This window comes from Stegastes partitus, unplaced genomic scaffold, assembly GCF_000690725.1.
Source record: "Stegastes partitus isolate 25-593 unplaced genomic scaffold, Stegastes_partitus-1.0.2 Scaffold289, whole genome shotgun sequence".
NCBI lineage: Eukaryota > Metazoa > Chordata > Actinopteri > Pomacentridae > Stegastes > Stegastes partitus.
The window spans coordinates 471,909-483,849 of NW_007578020.1; the positions used below are offsets into that span (position 1 = coordinate 471,909).

Sequence of the window (11,941 nt, forward strand, 5' to 3'; positions counted from 1 at the left end):
ACACATGCACGCTCCCTGAGGCTATTATCTCCACTGTGCCCTGCTCTGTCTCTTTCTCCCGGTCTTTCTCTCTGTTGCTGCCGACTTCAGCAATGGCATTCAACTGGAATGTTTACCTTTGTTTGTTTGGCTCACTGGAAAGCCATGAATGACCTTAGCTCATCTGCTATCCTCACTAGCGCTGATTTGCACTTCAGGGCCCAGCAGGCAGTCCTGAGGAGAAGGGGGGGAGGAGGTTTCCAAGAAGGTTGTGGGGCTTTTATAAGGAAATTAGAGCCATGGCCTGCCACCCGGATAGTAAACAACAGTGCGAAGCCTCACACCCTCGGCGTCAGATAGCTCACGTGACGCTAGCAGAAAAGAGAATTCTGTTACGGGAATTTTCACATGGTGGCTATTTTGTTTTCTTGTTTTGGTTTTTGACAGTTGAGCTGCAGAACTGTTTTCTTATTATAACGTCCTGAGTAGCACCTCGGCCGCTGCACTACGCCTCCCATCTGATGCTCGTCTCTCAACTCAATTTGTCGGTTGAGGACTTTCAATTTCCTGCAGAGCCACAGACTCAACCCGCTGCGTTATGTCATAACTGAAAGCCGTGCCATGTGCTTCCATGTATTACTTTCTGTGCGCTAGATCAGACATGTTGATTAGGTTAGTTCATAGCTGTCGGAGCAGGAGCTGTTTTAGGTTTAGATGGGTAGCTCTCGTGTAGCTTAGCTGCTCCAAACAGGCGTCATGTGTTCGGCAGCTGCTGAGTCAGCCAAGACGGAGCTGAGGTGCTCCTCTGGGAATCCTAAGAGAGGAAGATGTTCTTTCCCTCTAAATGTAAGAGCCCAAAGCCCACGAGCTCCCAGAACCCCCCACTGCTGATCATGTGACACGTCTTTCCTCAGGTGGCAGTAGCAGGGATACTTCCCCTTTGTTCCCTTTAGAGCTCAATGCAGCGGTGAAGGATGAGCTCAGGGGCGGGCAACTATTCAATCCACACTCTTTTGTTTTTTTTGCACAGTGTCTTTTGAGGCCAAAGAAAATGCTGGGTTTACTCATTATCTCTATTTTAAATGGGCTATTTAAGACGGGCCATGTCAAAGTCAGGGGCTTGGACATAAATCACCCTGACAGCTCTTTTCCCCCAGTTGAACTTGTGGCTGTGGTGGGATCAGATGGATCATTGTAATGATTTCCCTTCTGTTACACCAGATAACAGCAGCTACTTACTATCTATCACTTTAAAATGTCAACTACAATCTGATGCGCTCCTTGGGAGTCAGTGATATTTGCCATGTGTGGTCTAAATCAGCAATAGCCAGGCAAATTTCACAGTCAAACTCAAGCCCAATGTTTAGACAAATGTCCCTGATTGGGAGAAATGAGAGCATGAAAGCCCTGCGAGGACTAATGAAGGCTCTGATTGGCTCCTGCGGTGGTTTACAGCAGCCCTCACCCTGAATGCGCTGCAATATAACCATTGGAGAGGAGGTGAGAAGAGCCGCACACAACTTGATTAAAACAACTGTTGACCGTGTCTGTGGTAATGAACTGGAACGCCAGTCACATGGCTCAGTGAAGCAAGAAACCCGGCCCAGTAGACGGAAGGCGTTGATGATGGGATCATTTATTACAACAGAAACTTAACTGAACTTATTTCAAACGTTACTTTCCAGAGTTGTGTTGCATTTTAAGTAGATATTTTAGATCAGTTTTGTTGTTCATCTCATCTCAGTTTTGCTATTTCGAGTCGAACGTTTCTGTAAAAGTTTTTGGTCTGAAAAAGAGAGACCGAGAACCTCTACGGCGAGTGCTGTGTGCATCTTCCCTGCCATCAAGTAGATGTGAGTTTACTCAGACTTACTGTTTACCTGACAAATTCTTGCTGAGTTTTCTCGTCATTAATTAGCTTACTGGAAAGCAGACACAGGAGCATCGGCGTGCGTCACAAATCCTGACTCTGTATGTGCAGGCCGCAGTAAATTATTCATGTACTGTGTAAGAGTATTGCTAGAAACATGGAACTGTGTAAACTAAACGCACTACAACTCAACTCATGTCTGTGTGGTGTTTTAGTCAAACATTAGCAAATGGGCTCACAGAAAGAGCTTAGAAAAATAACAGTTTACAGTGTGTCAGTGTGTTTTTTTAGTATTGCTAGTTGTGGTCTTTACTCGTTGTATTTTCTACCTGGAAATGGAGGAACCCAGCCTGAAGCAGCCTCAACTTGTGGGATTTGTGCAGATTGGTCAATATAAAGATAATATTAATATGCCGGTTGATGCTCCTGCTACCAATTTATCAAAAGATGCTTCCTATTTTTTTAAACACGCTCTCCAACCAGCCAACGTTTCACTGCATCTCTGAACATTTAAAATACACATTGAATTTGTCTTTAGAGCATCTTTTTGTGTGATTAGCAAATCTCTGCTGATTAACATAATTTGTCCAATCTGTATTTTCGCTTGTGATGGGTGTAGATGTCTCTCTCCAGTGGGGAACTTTAATGAATGTAGTCTGGAGGACAAAGCTTACAGGCTGAGTCGGCCTGGGTGCCATCTCAATGCAGGAGCCTCCATTCTGCCGTCACCATCGCTGCTTCCCTGATCTCTCATCCGAGTGGCGTCACGCCGGCCAGTTACTCGCTTGTAGTGGCTCACATGGATCCACGTCATATGTTGTAGGACTTTAAGTCCCCGTGGAGATCTGGATGTTTTTTTTTTTATCATCCTGATGTCCTCGACTACCCCCCAGTCTCCAGGTTTCAGGTTGTGGGATCTCTTTTATCAGAGACTCCTTTCAGCTCCTTCACCTGTTATTGAACATCAGAAAGCACAGAAAAGAGTTTTGCACATTTGGTCTGTGGTTGGAAGCAGTCTCTTTTAATTCCTGTGTTGAGTGATTGTGCAAACGGAATCTAAAAAGGCTTTAACCCGGTCATGTTTCCACACTGTTGGCAAGTGCTTGTGTCCATTTACCCAGTTTGTTTTGTACTGTGTCATCTTCTCTTCTTAAAGCCACTCTGCTTGTTGGATGATGTACACGGTGATGTTTCATATCAGCTCCCCAAATAGTGGAGAGCATGACTAACAAAATGAGAGTCATTGTCACCCCTGATATTAGCTGTAATTCTCCATCCTGGAATAGTTTTTTTTGACTAGTACTGTCCCTGGATCTGCGTAAAATGTGGAAAGTGCATCCATGCACGTAACAACCATCACCAGGCTTTCTTGGTGTTGCCTCTGTGGAATCCACCTCCAGATGTTTGTAAGTGTGCATTTTGTTCTGGGTGAACACTGAGAGGCCTTTACTGTTCTCTCCTAACAACGTTTTGAGTACAGATCACACATTTTTGGCAAATTTTCTAATACCACCCGTCTGAAAAGCCTCCTTGTTCAACCTTCGCAATGCAACCTAGGCTCCAAGTGCTTCTGGGGCGATGCCTTTACATGTCAAGGAGGCAGTTTTGTCCCAGGAATGTAGGATTTGGAGTTTCTTACTAATATGGAAACCCGCTATAGGTTGAACCATAAAGAGCTACTTGCAACAAGCCAATAACATGTTCGCTGGTATGCTATAAATAAGTTTGCTTCACTGGGAGAAAGAGAGAGAGAGAGAGATGCTGGACAAATGTAGTCTCGTTGCAATGACATAAATTCACCAACGACTCAGCAGTGTGCTGCTTTTATTACTCGAGGTAATAAAAGTCATGGCAGCGTTTCAGCAACAGTAGTACAACCTGTTTTGGCAGGAGGATCGCCTCTAGCAGCTCCACTACCTGTTGACCATGTGTGAAAGGCTTTCCTGACAATCTCACACGCCAGGATCATGTCTGTGTGGATGTTAACAGCTTTACCTTTAGGCAGTTTGTATACTTTCACGAGTGGTGAAGCTTGCGGCGCTTCTTTTTGTGAGACCAGTGCAAGGCGTTGTTTGGTTTTTTACCAGCGTTACGCAAAGATGATTTGTCCACTAACGGCCGCAGATCTGCATTTTTCAAGGGTGTGTCTTGTGGGAGAGCAAGTTTGAGTCATTGCAGCTATGTGGTCATGTAGTGTTTGACCGTCAGCCGTAGGAGGAAGAGTCAGGAGGTTAAAGGTTGTGCAGCATTTTACAGTTAGATCCACATCTCCACTAACACGGCATTACACCTCAGCCGTCATCGTGCTGATAAATGTGACGTTCTTTGCTCTGAGGAACTACCAGTGTTTGTTTGTCTCAGCCTACCAGCTCTCTACTGGTCAGACATGCCGGCATTCCTGCAACTGCAGCATCCCTTTAGGAGGTGAAATAAGCTACAGGCTTGTTTTGAATGGTTTATCCACAATCTGCAAACCCAGTTTTAGATTTAATAAAAGCTTTCACTCTGCGTCAGGCGTCCGTGTTGCCTGGTTGTCTGTTGACAAGCCTCTTCCATGAGCTACAGCAGCTAACGGTGTCTCTAATCGGGAACCTGTCGGTTGCAGTATCACATTATCCCCAGAAAACTCGTCAAATTTGTTTTACAGCTTCATTATTTGATGGATGGCCTCTACACATTTTGGGTGGCAGGGATTATGATCCACTGTTAACTTATTCAAGCCTGTTTCGGAGCCGCTATCGGCCGAATATTTCAGCACCACCAATGTAATCATCGACATACGGGAATAGTCCGCTCTGACCTGGCAGTGTTGGGGATTACACAACACTAGTTGGCCACGTCTGTCATTGCGTTGTGGTGTCGGGTGAGATCGGCATCTACAACTCTGAGACATTTGAGCTTGTCCTCTCCATACGGTTGTGCTTCATTCAAACGTTAACGTGCCATCAGTTTGCCTGGACCACAGGTATTTCTGTCAGTTCATCATGTTCATGCCTACTTTCGTCTATTTTTTCTGTCCCCTACTGAGCTGATTCCACAGACTTTCACCCTAAACACAATACGTATTGTTAGTTATCACGTCTTGTGCATTTGTACCACAAAATGCAGATCTAGATTATTAGGATTACGATTTAGGTTCCCATCTTTCAGCAGAACCCCCAGTGTGTGGGGCTTTGTTCTCGCTCTTACTTGGTGCTCTCTCAGATTCATAGATCACTGCAGTGCTTCCACCCTGTTCTCTTGGTAGATGTTCCAGAAGCAGGGACTCAAGCTGTACTTAGCGATTCCTTTAGTTCTGAGTGAGCTATCGACCCACGACAAGTTTGGGGTGAAAATCTGCCGACAATCGATGAAAACCAGCAAATGTCTTTCTGGTGTTTTACTTAAGCTTTTGCAAATGTGAAAGCGCAAAGAGCAGTACATTACAACACTTTCTAGACCTGCTGGTTGGAAGTTGGGGAGGAGGATTGTCCCACACCGTCCCTGAATAGTTATGCACCAGCTTGTTATTTCTTATCTTTCTCATGACAGCACAAACTGTTTCAGCTCTTATCCAGAAGGAGGCCGAGATCTTTCCCCCAGCAGGAAAAACGTGAAGGCGGGAAGACGAGTTTATCTTTTCTCAAAAAAACACACACTTCATCACCTTGAGTGGAAAGAGATTTTTAGGATGTGATTGTTTATATGAGGCGGTTAGAGCCAAAGTGGGCCGAACCATGTTTACTAGTTTTAGTATCGAGGTTGTTGGAAGAGTCATTTTCTGCATCCAAAGATTTTCCAACAGAGATAGAAACAGCTGCTCTGTGATGACTTATTTCATAACAGAGTAGAAACAGATGCTTGGTGGTGGTTCGTTAGGGTTTTATTTCACCTTACTGTACCTACCAGTTGAGTTTCCACGGGGCTTGAGGTCACGCTGTCCGCCATCTTGAATTGAACTACCTACGATGTAATGGTCAGCGGTTCCTGTGGTTTGGTCCAGTTAAATTTTCATTCCAAAACCATCATGGGCCAAACTTCAAAGTGGCATCGTGACATTACCAGTGGGCTGCTGGTTGGAGCACTTTGACACCAACTAGTCGACCATAAACACCAGAAAAACATTAAACTAAACTTATTGTGGTTTGGCCCACTTTGGCACTGAACCCCTCATTTATTATGTTAATAATCTTAAATATATTACAGTGTGAGGAAAAGTGATTTGAAGTCAGTTTTTTCTCAGATGTGTGAGTGTTTAATGCTGCCTAACTTCGCTGACATACATCAGATTTCGGTTATTTACTTGGAAATCAAACTCCCTCCCTCTCCTCCTGGTGGCGTCGGGACGAGGTGTGAGCGCTGATCACTGGCCTATAATGACACATAATCCCCCAACATCTGCCGAGCGCGCCTTTTGATTTGCGGCGCATTTCCGTTTATTTATTTTGACCAGATGAGCCCCTGGTATTTATAGCGGGAGTAAAACAGGCCCAGTGTGTGGGGTCAATCCCGGGTAAGGCTCCCAAGACAAAATGCTGACCTGACATTCTTGTCCCCATTTTGCTGGGGACGAATTCTCCGAATTGGCCCGCAATAAAAAAAAAAAAAAAAGTTGGGTGTGGCCACGAGAGGCTGAATTGAGCGTGAGAGCGAAAGTTTGATTTAAAGACCTGCTCACCCCCCCGACACACACACACAAGTTCCTCTGTTGTTTTGTTTTTTGATGCACATGACGCGGATGTGTTGGCGTGTTGGGGGGTCACGCGTGGCAGCGGGGAGATTGGAGGGTGGAGGGCCTCCTTCTTCTTTGTTCACGCCTCCCTCCACATCTCTGCAGGCCTCCGAGAGCATCTGTCACCGTAGGGGGTCAGCAGGGCCGAGATGAATGAGCCCCCGGTGGATTCCCTCCCTCCTTGGCAAATGGCACCAGGACAGAGGAGGGCACAGGGGACCGAGGGGGAGGGGTCTGTGTGTGTGTGTGTGTGTGTGTGTGTGTGTTTTTGTTTGCATGTGAGTGAGCGAGTGAGAGACAGAGAGAGAGAGAGAGAGAGAGAGGGCGAGAGAGGGAGGGTTTGTGCTGTACCGAGGCTATCAGTGGGATTCCCAGCTCTTTCACTGGAAGATCATGACAAAGGTGACCACCAGAAAGGATCGCCTGGATATAATGCTTCCCAAAAAAAGGATTTAACATGGACCGTATCTGAAAAGCTGCCTGCACATTTTGGGATTTACTGGTTTGGATCTTTAAGGGGTTCGTCGGCCGGCCCGAGGAGTCATGGAAGGTACAGGAGAGGCTTCACATGTGGCCCCCGATGAGGCAGCAGCATTAATGATATGGGCTTTTAGCACCTCATTTAGAGAACGTGGAGTGATGTTTGTCTTTTTTTACTCTCATTTCTGACCCATCCCCCTTTTCTCTCTGTCTCATGTCTGATGGGCAGCAGCGTCTTTTCTAATGTTAACAGTGTGAAGAGGAGTGTGTCTTTCCCGCATTTCAGCTGTTGCTGTTGGCCCTAAACGTTAAAGCATAACAATGAGGTGAAAACAGTTCAGATATTTATCTAATTCCCATTAACACTTTTAGTTAATTTTACTCTGAAAACCAAAAACAATATGAAGGAAACTCATTCAGTCTGTGGGCAGTTTTAGTTTAAGCAAATCCTGGATTAACTGATTTTTTTTTAGCAAACATTAAACAAGTTGATGTGCGATGTCACCGTCTCTTTTTTTTTTTTTTGCTTCCATTATTAACCAGTGGAATTATTTTCATCACATTTATTCAGCTTTGTCTGGAAGCATCTGCTCAAACCTAATCGGGGGAAGTAAGTTTAATCCTCCCTCTTTCCCTCTATTGTAAACACTGTAATGTAATTATGCAGCTGAGAAACAAACTAAAGGGCAGGAAAGTAAAAAATAGAAATAAAAAAGGGTTAATATTAAGATCACATTGGATGGATAGAGTTAAATAATTATTTTTAGTTAAAAATATATGATTTAAGCATTTCACCCAAAGCAATGACAGAAACTTTCAGGAATGTAAACATTAAATTTAGCTTACTTTTATTATCAAAAAGCTAAATTTGCAGCTACAGACTGCTGAATTTGATATGTGAAGAATATTTAGACCTTAAATTAAACATTCACAATGATTTTTTTTTTTCTAGATGAACAAAATTCTTATTTGGAAAAAGGGAAACAATCAGTCTCACAGATGCCTCAGAAGGTTGCCTGCTCATGTTAAGTTTTTTTCTGATTCCTGTCCGGCTGTAAGTAAATTCCTTAAGCGAGCAACAAAACCAGCAGGTCAGCTCAAACGTTTCCTCCATTCTCAACACTGGAAGAACAGGACCTTATTAAGCACCTCGGGCTTCGCTTGTATTGACGTCTAGATTTATGGCTCCTTCATCTTCTCCTCCTGAGCCATCTGCGTCTCCTTCGGTGTCATTTAGCCTTCACAGCTAGATAAGCATCAAAATATTTCAAGACTTTGCTCCGTGGGTAATTAGCAGCGAGGGGAGAGCTTTGGCTGTCCTCCGGTGGAACACCCAGTGAGGCAGTTGTGTTATAACGCTCCTTTTCTTGCACTTTAAAGAACATTTTTAACAATAAATTCAGTAATAAAGGAGCACACGTTCCTGCCTGACACATTGACGCCGTATCAAGCTGGCTAATCATTCACAAAATAAGTTCCAGTGTGGTCGGGAAATGCAAGTTAAACCCGCTTGTGTACACTTGCTATTTGAAGGACTTGGACCCCAAACCAGGCAGAGGTGATGACCGGCTAGATTGTGACAGCCGGTGTTGTGAAGGGAACTTTGCTTCTATTATATCAGAGGCTGAGTGGCTCAACAATAGTTTGTCAAAAGGTCAAAGTAACTGGTAAATCCATTCCGAGTGACCGTGTGTAGTCTGTGCAGCCGCAAACTAAAACACCCACTTGTGTTTTATGCAAATAGCCCCGGGGTCATGATATCACGTAACGTATTTTTAGCCAGCGCGTATGATGGAGCCGCACTTAATGTTTGAGTGGCTGTGAGTGCTCCCATTCATTTTGTGAATGAGCGTGTTCTTTGGACCGTGGTAGCGCACATGTGGCAGACGGTGTTTTGGGCTTTCTGTGCAGTGCTGATGTTTTGTTGGAATGAATCTGCTCTTATTAATTGATTTGGTCGTTTAAACTGCAATGACAAAATGTTCCTTCGATTTAATTGTGATGTAGCGAATCAATCTGCTTTAATTTGTCATTTTGCTTCGTTTTCAAGGAGTGTTTTTGTTGTCTTGATAGTTTCATGTTTTATCTAAAAATACATCTTTAAAGAGGGAATCAGACACAGAATGAGTAGTTTAATGGTTTGTGATTTACCCAAACAGAGAAAGTTTAATTGTAGATGCTGAGAGAAAACCTAATCTGTGTGACTGTGCCACTGACAGTGACGGACTGTGAACTAATCAGAGATCTCTCCGCTCTCTCCCCCCAGGTCTTGAAGCAACGAGTGACATGTCTTTGCTGAACGTTTCTGCTGATTGGTAGCGATCCAGCATGTAGCAGAGGTGAACAAGTCCCTTCACGCCTGGGAACAGTCCGACAACGTAGGTCACCGTGGGTTTAATTGCACTTCTGATGTCTTTTTTTTCCCCCTCAGATTTCAGTGTCTGTATTTTCTCTGCCGTGGTCTCCTCAGTTCCACTGAGTGGAGATCAGCTTATTCTGACCCGGGGTCACATTCATGCAATCTGTTGATGCCACCCAGGAGCGGTGGAGTGGCCTTGACTGACCAGCTGATTGGCTGCTTTAAAGGCGTCGCTCGCTGACACAAACACCTTTTTTTAGACATTAGTCTTTGACCAGTAAACTGCTCCGGAGTCTGTTCATTATGTTGGACCATCCATCAAGACGGCTGCAGCTGCTCGCTGACCTGAAATACCCTCCACCCGCCACTACAACCCAGCGTAGCAACCACCTGAGTCACGCCCCACAAACATCCGTTAAATGACCTCTGCCGCAATCACACTTTGTTTTAAGTTGCACAGGTGATAAAAGGTCGGTGTGTGCGCTCACCTCCGGCCTACGCCAGGTTAATGACAAATCTGTCCTTTGGGGCCTGACGGTCATCCAGGCAGAGAAGCCTCCGGAGCCTCTTTTGACTTCAGATACATACAAACGCCCTCTGGCACTCATTTTCTCTCCCTCTTTTTGTTTTATTTTATTATTTTATTTTTTTACCTTTTCTGTCTTTGTTTCGCTGTGCAGTCACCTTCCTCCATCAGTTAAGCAACAAATACTGTAGCTTCATTCTCCTAAGCTGCTTATCTCTTTGACAGCACAGTCAGGCACTGTTAATCTTGTCTTTTGTCTGGGTTGGTCAGATTCCTCTCCAGGAAGGTTGTTAAGTAAACACAGGGTCTGGAACCTGTCCAGGCGTGGGCAAAATGAGACCTGGGAGGCGAAAGGCATCTCCAGCTTCATTCCCAGCCTGTCCAGTATTGACAAAACAAAAAAAAAAAGGGTTCTCAGGGTTTCTGCGTCGCCCGCTACTGAACACTGTATTCAGTCACATGGTGGACAGAAAACGTTTAATTGTTTTTATTTAATCGTCTGACTTCCACAGAGTACCATTATCACATTACAGCTCAGAGACGCTTCCTGAACATTTTGGCAGATGTCTGATATGAAACAGTTGTTGAATTAATCGGATAACTGACCAAAAGTGAACTATTTTGATAATTGCTGATTAGTTTTCAGTCATTTGAAGCTCTAGCAAGGGTTTTAGTGAAGGGGGAGCTCTAAATTACCCAAAACATTTCAGTTTTGACTCATGTTTTTGTTTAACGACGTTGCGTTTAACCTAAAATCCAGGGTGATGCTGCACGTCAGATTTTAGTGAAATCGCCACTTCGCTGTGAGACTTACATAACCGACCGTGATCACAACACACACACACACACACACACACACACACGACGGCCGTTCAACAGCTGTGGAGGATCTTAGTTGGACCTTAATGAGGAGGTTGAGCTTTTTCCCCAACAGCTGAAGTCTTCAATCTGGGCTTCCTCTTGGCGGCCGCGGTGTTGATCACAACAGTGGTCCGCACCGGTCAAATGTAGTCCAAGGACAAACATAAAAGAAGCATTTCAGGCCAAACTCGTGTGTCCGGACAGCAGCCAGCCAGCCAACCCCCCTCTCCTCTTTTATTTTCTCTTTCTAGCTCACACAGTTTAAACGCTCTTGATTACTGGCTTGGTCTTAAGAACCTCATGATGTGTTTTGACAAAGTGAAAAAGGAGGAATCACTGGACTTGATAAGGAAAATCAACAGAATAAACCCCCAGCTCCGAACAGATAAGAAGAAAACCAGTTTGTTTTGTAATTTAGGTTTTAATTCACTCTAAAACAAGAGAATTTTCCTTCAACTAGAGTCCTTTCTGTCGTATTTCCTCTCCTGTTTGCACACTGATCGTATTTATTACTGTGTGTAGTCACCCCACCACCACCACCACCTCCATAAAGGCCCTTTTTTCTAAACCAGGAAAAAAACCCGACTGGGATGCAGCGTGACGATTGGTCAGCGCTGCTTTTTCACCACATTTGGAGTGCTTTCTGTCCCTCCAGCCCTCTGTTCCTCCTCTCGCTCTCTCCTTTGAGGCCACATGCTCAGCCCTCTGTCCAGCTGCCACCTGCCACCGGGGAGCCGGCCAACCTCGCAGCCCACACCGCCGACCTCGGCAGATGTCCCCGAGTGGACGGCGGGGTGGAGGGGCCACCAGGGCAGAACAGGCAGAACGCAGCAGACAGAAGGAGACCAGGAACACATAGGGAATAGGAGTTAGCTTTGACTGACATAGACAAAGACGTTAGTGGCAGGAGCTTTTGGTAAAGTCACCGTTATTATACAATAGGATGCATAATGTCAATCATCAAATAGAGATAAATGTGATTCACTGATTGATAGTCTGATCTGCTGAATATGATGCTTTAGATAATAATACAAGGCATCCACATGATATACAGAATCATTTAAGAGACCGGTGAAAACACAACATGGCATAAAAAACCAGTACAGTTAAAAAGGTAGAAGTATAATTGGAAGAAATACACAATTAGGCTCTCTA

At 44.6% G+C, this 11,941-nt stretch overlaps 1 protein-coding gene across 1 annotated transcript in view; it reads left to right on the plus strand.

The window, feature by feature from the left end:
* The window catches only part of greb1l (GREB1 like retinoic acid receptor coactivator), a 45,857-nt gene that overhangs the window by 11,032 nt on the left and 22,884 nt on the right, over positions 1-11,941 (plus strand). Inside the window, exon 2 of the mRNA XM_008282902.1 lies at positions 9,307-9,418. The gene's annotated coding sequence lies outside the window, so the exon portion shown is untranslated. The remainder of the gene's footprint in view (positions 1-9,306; positions 9,419-11,941) is intronic.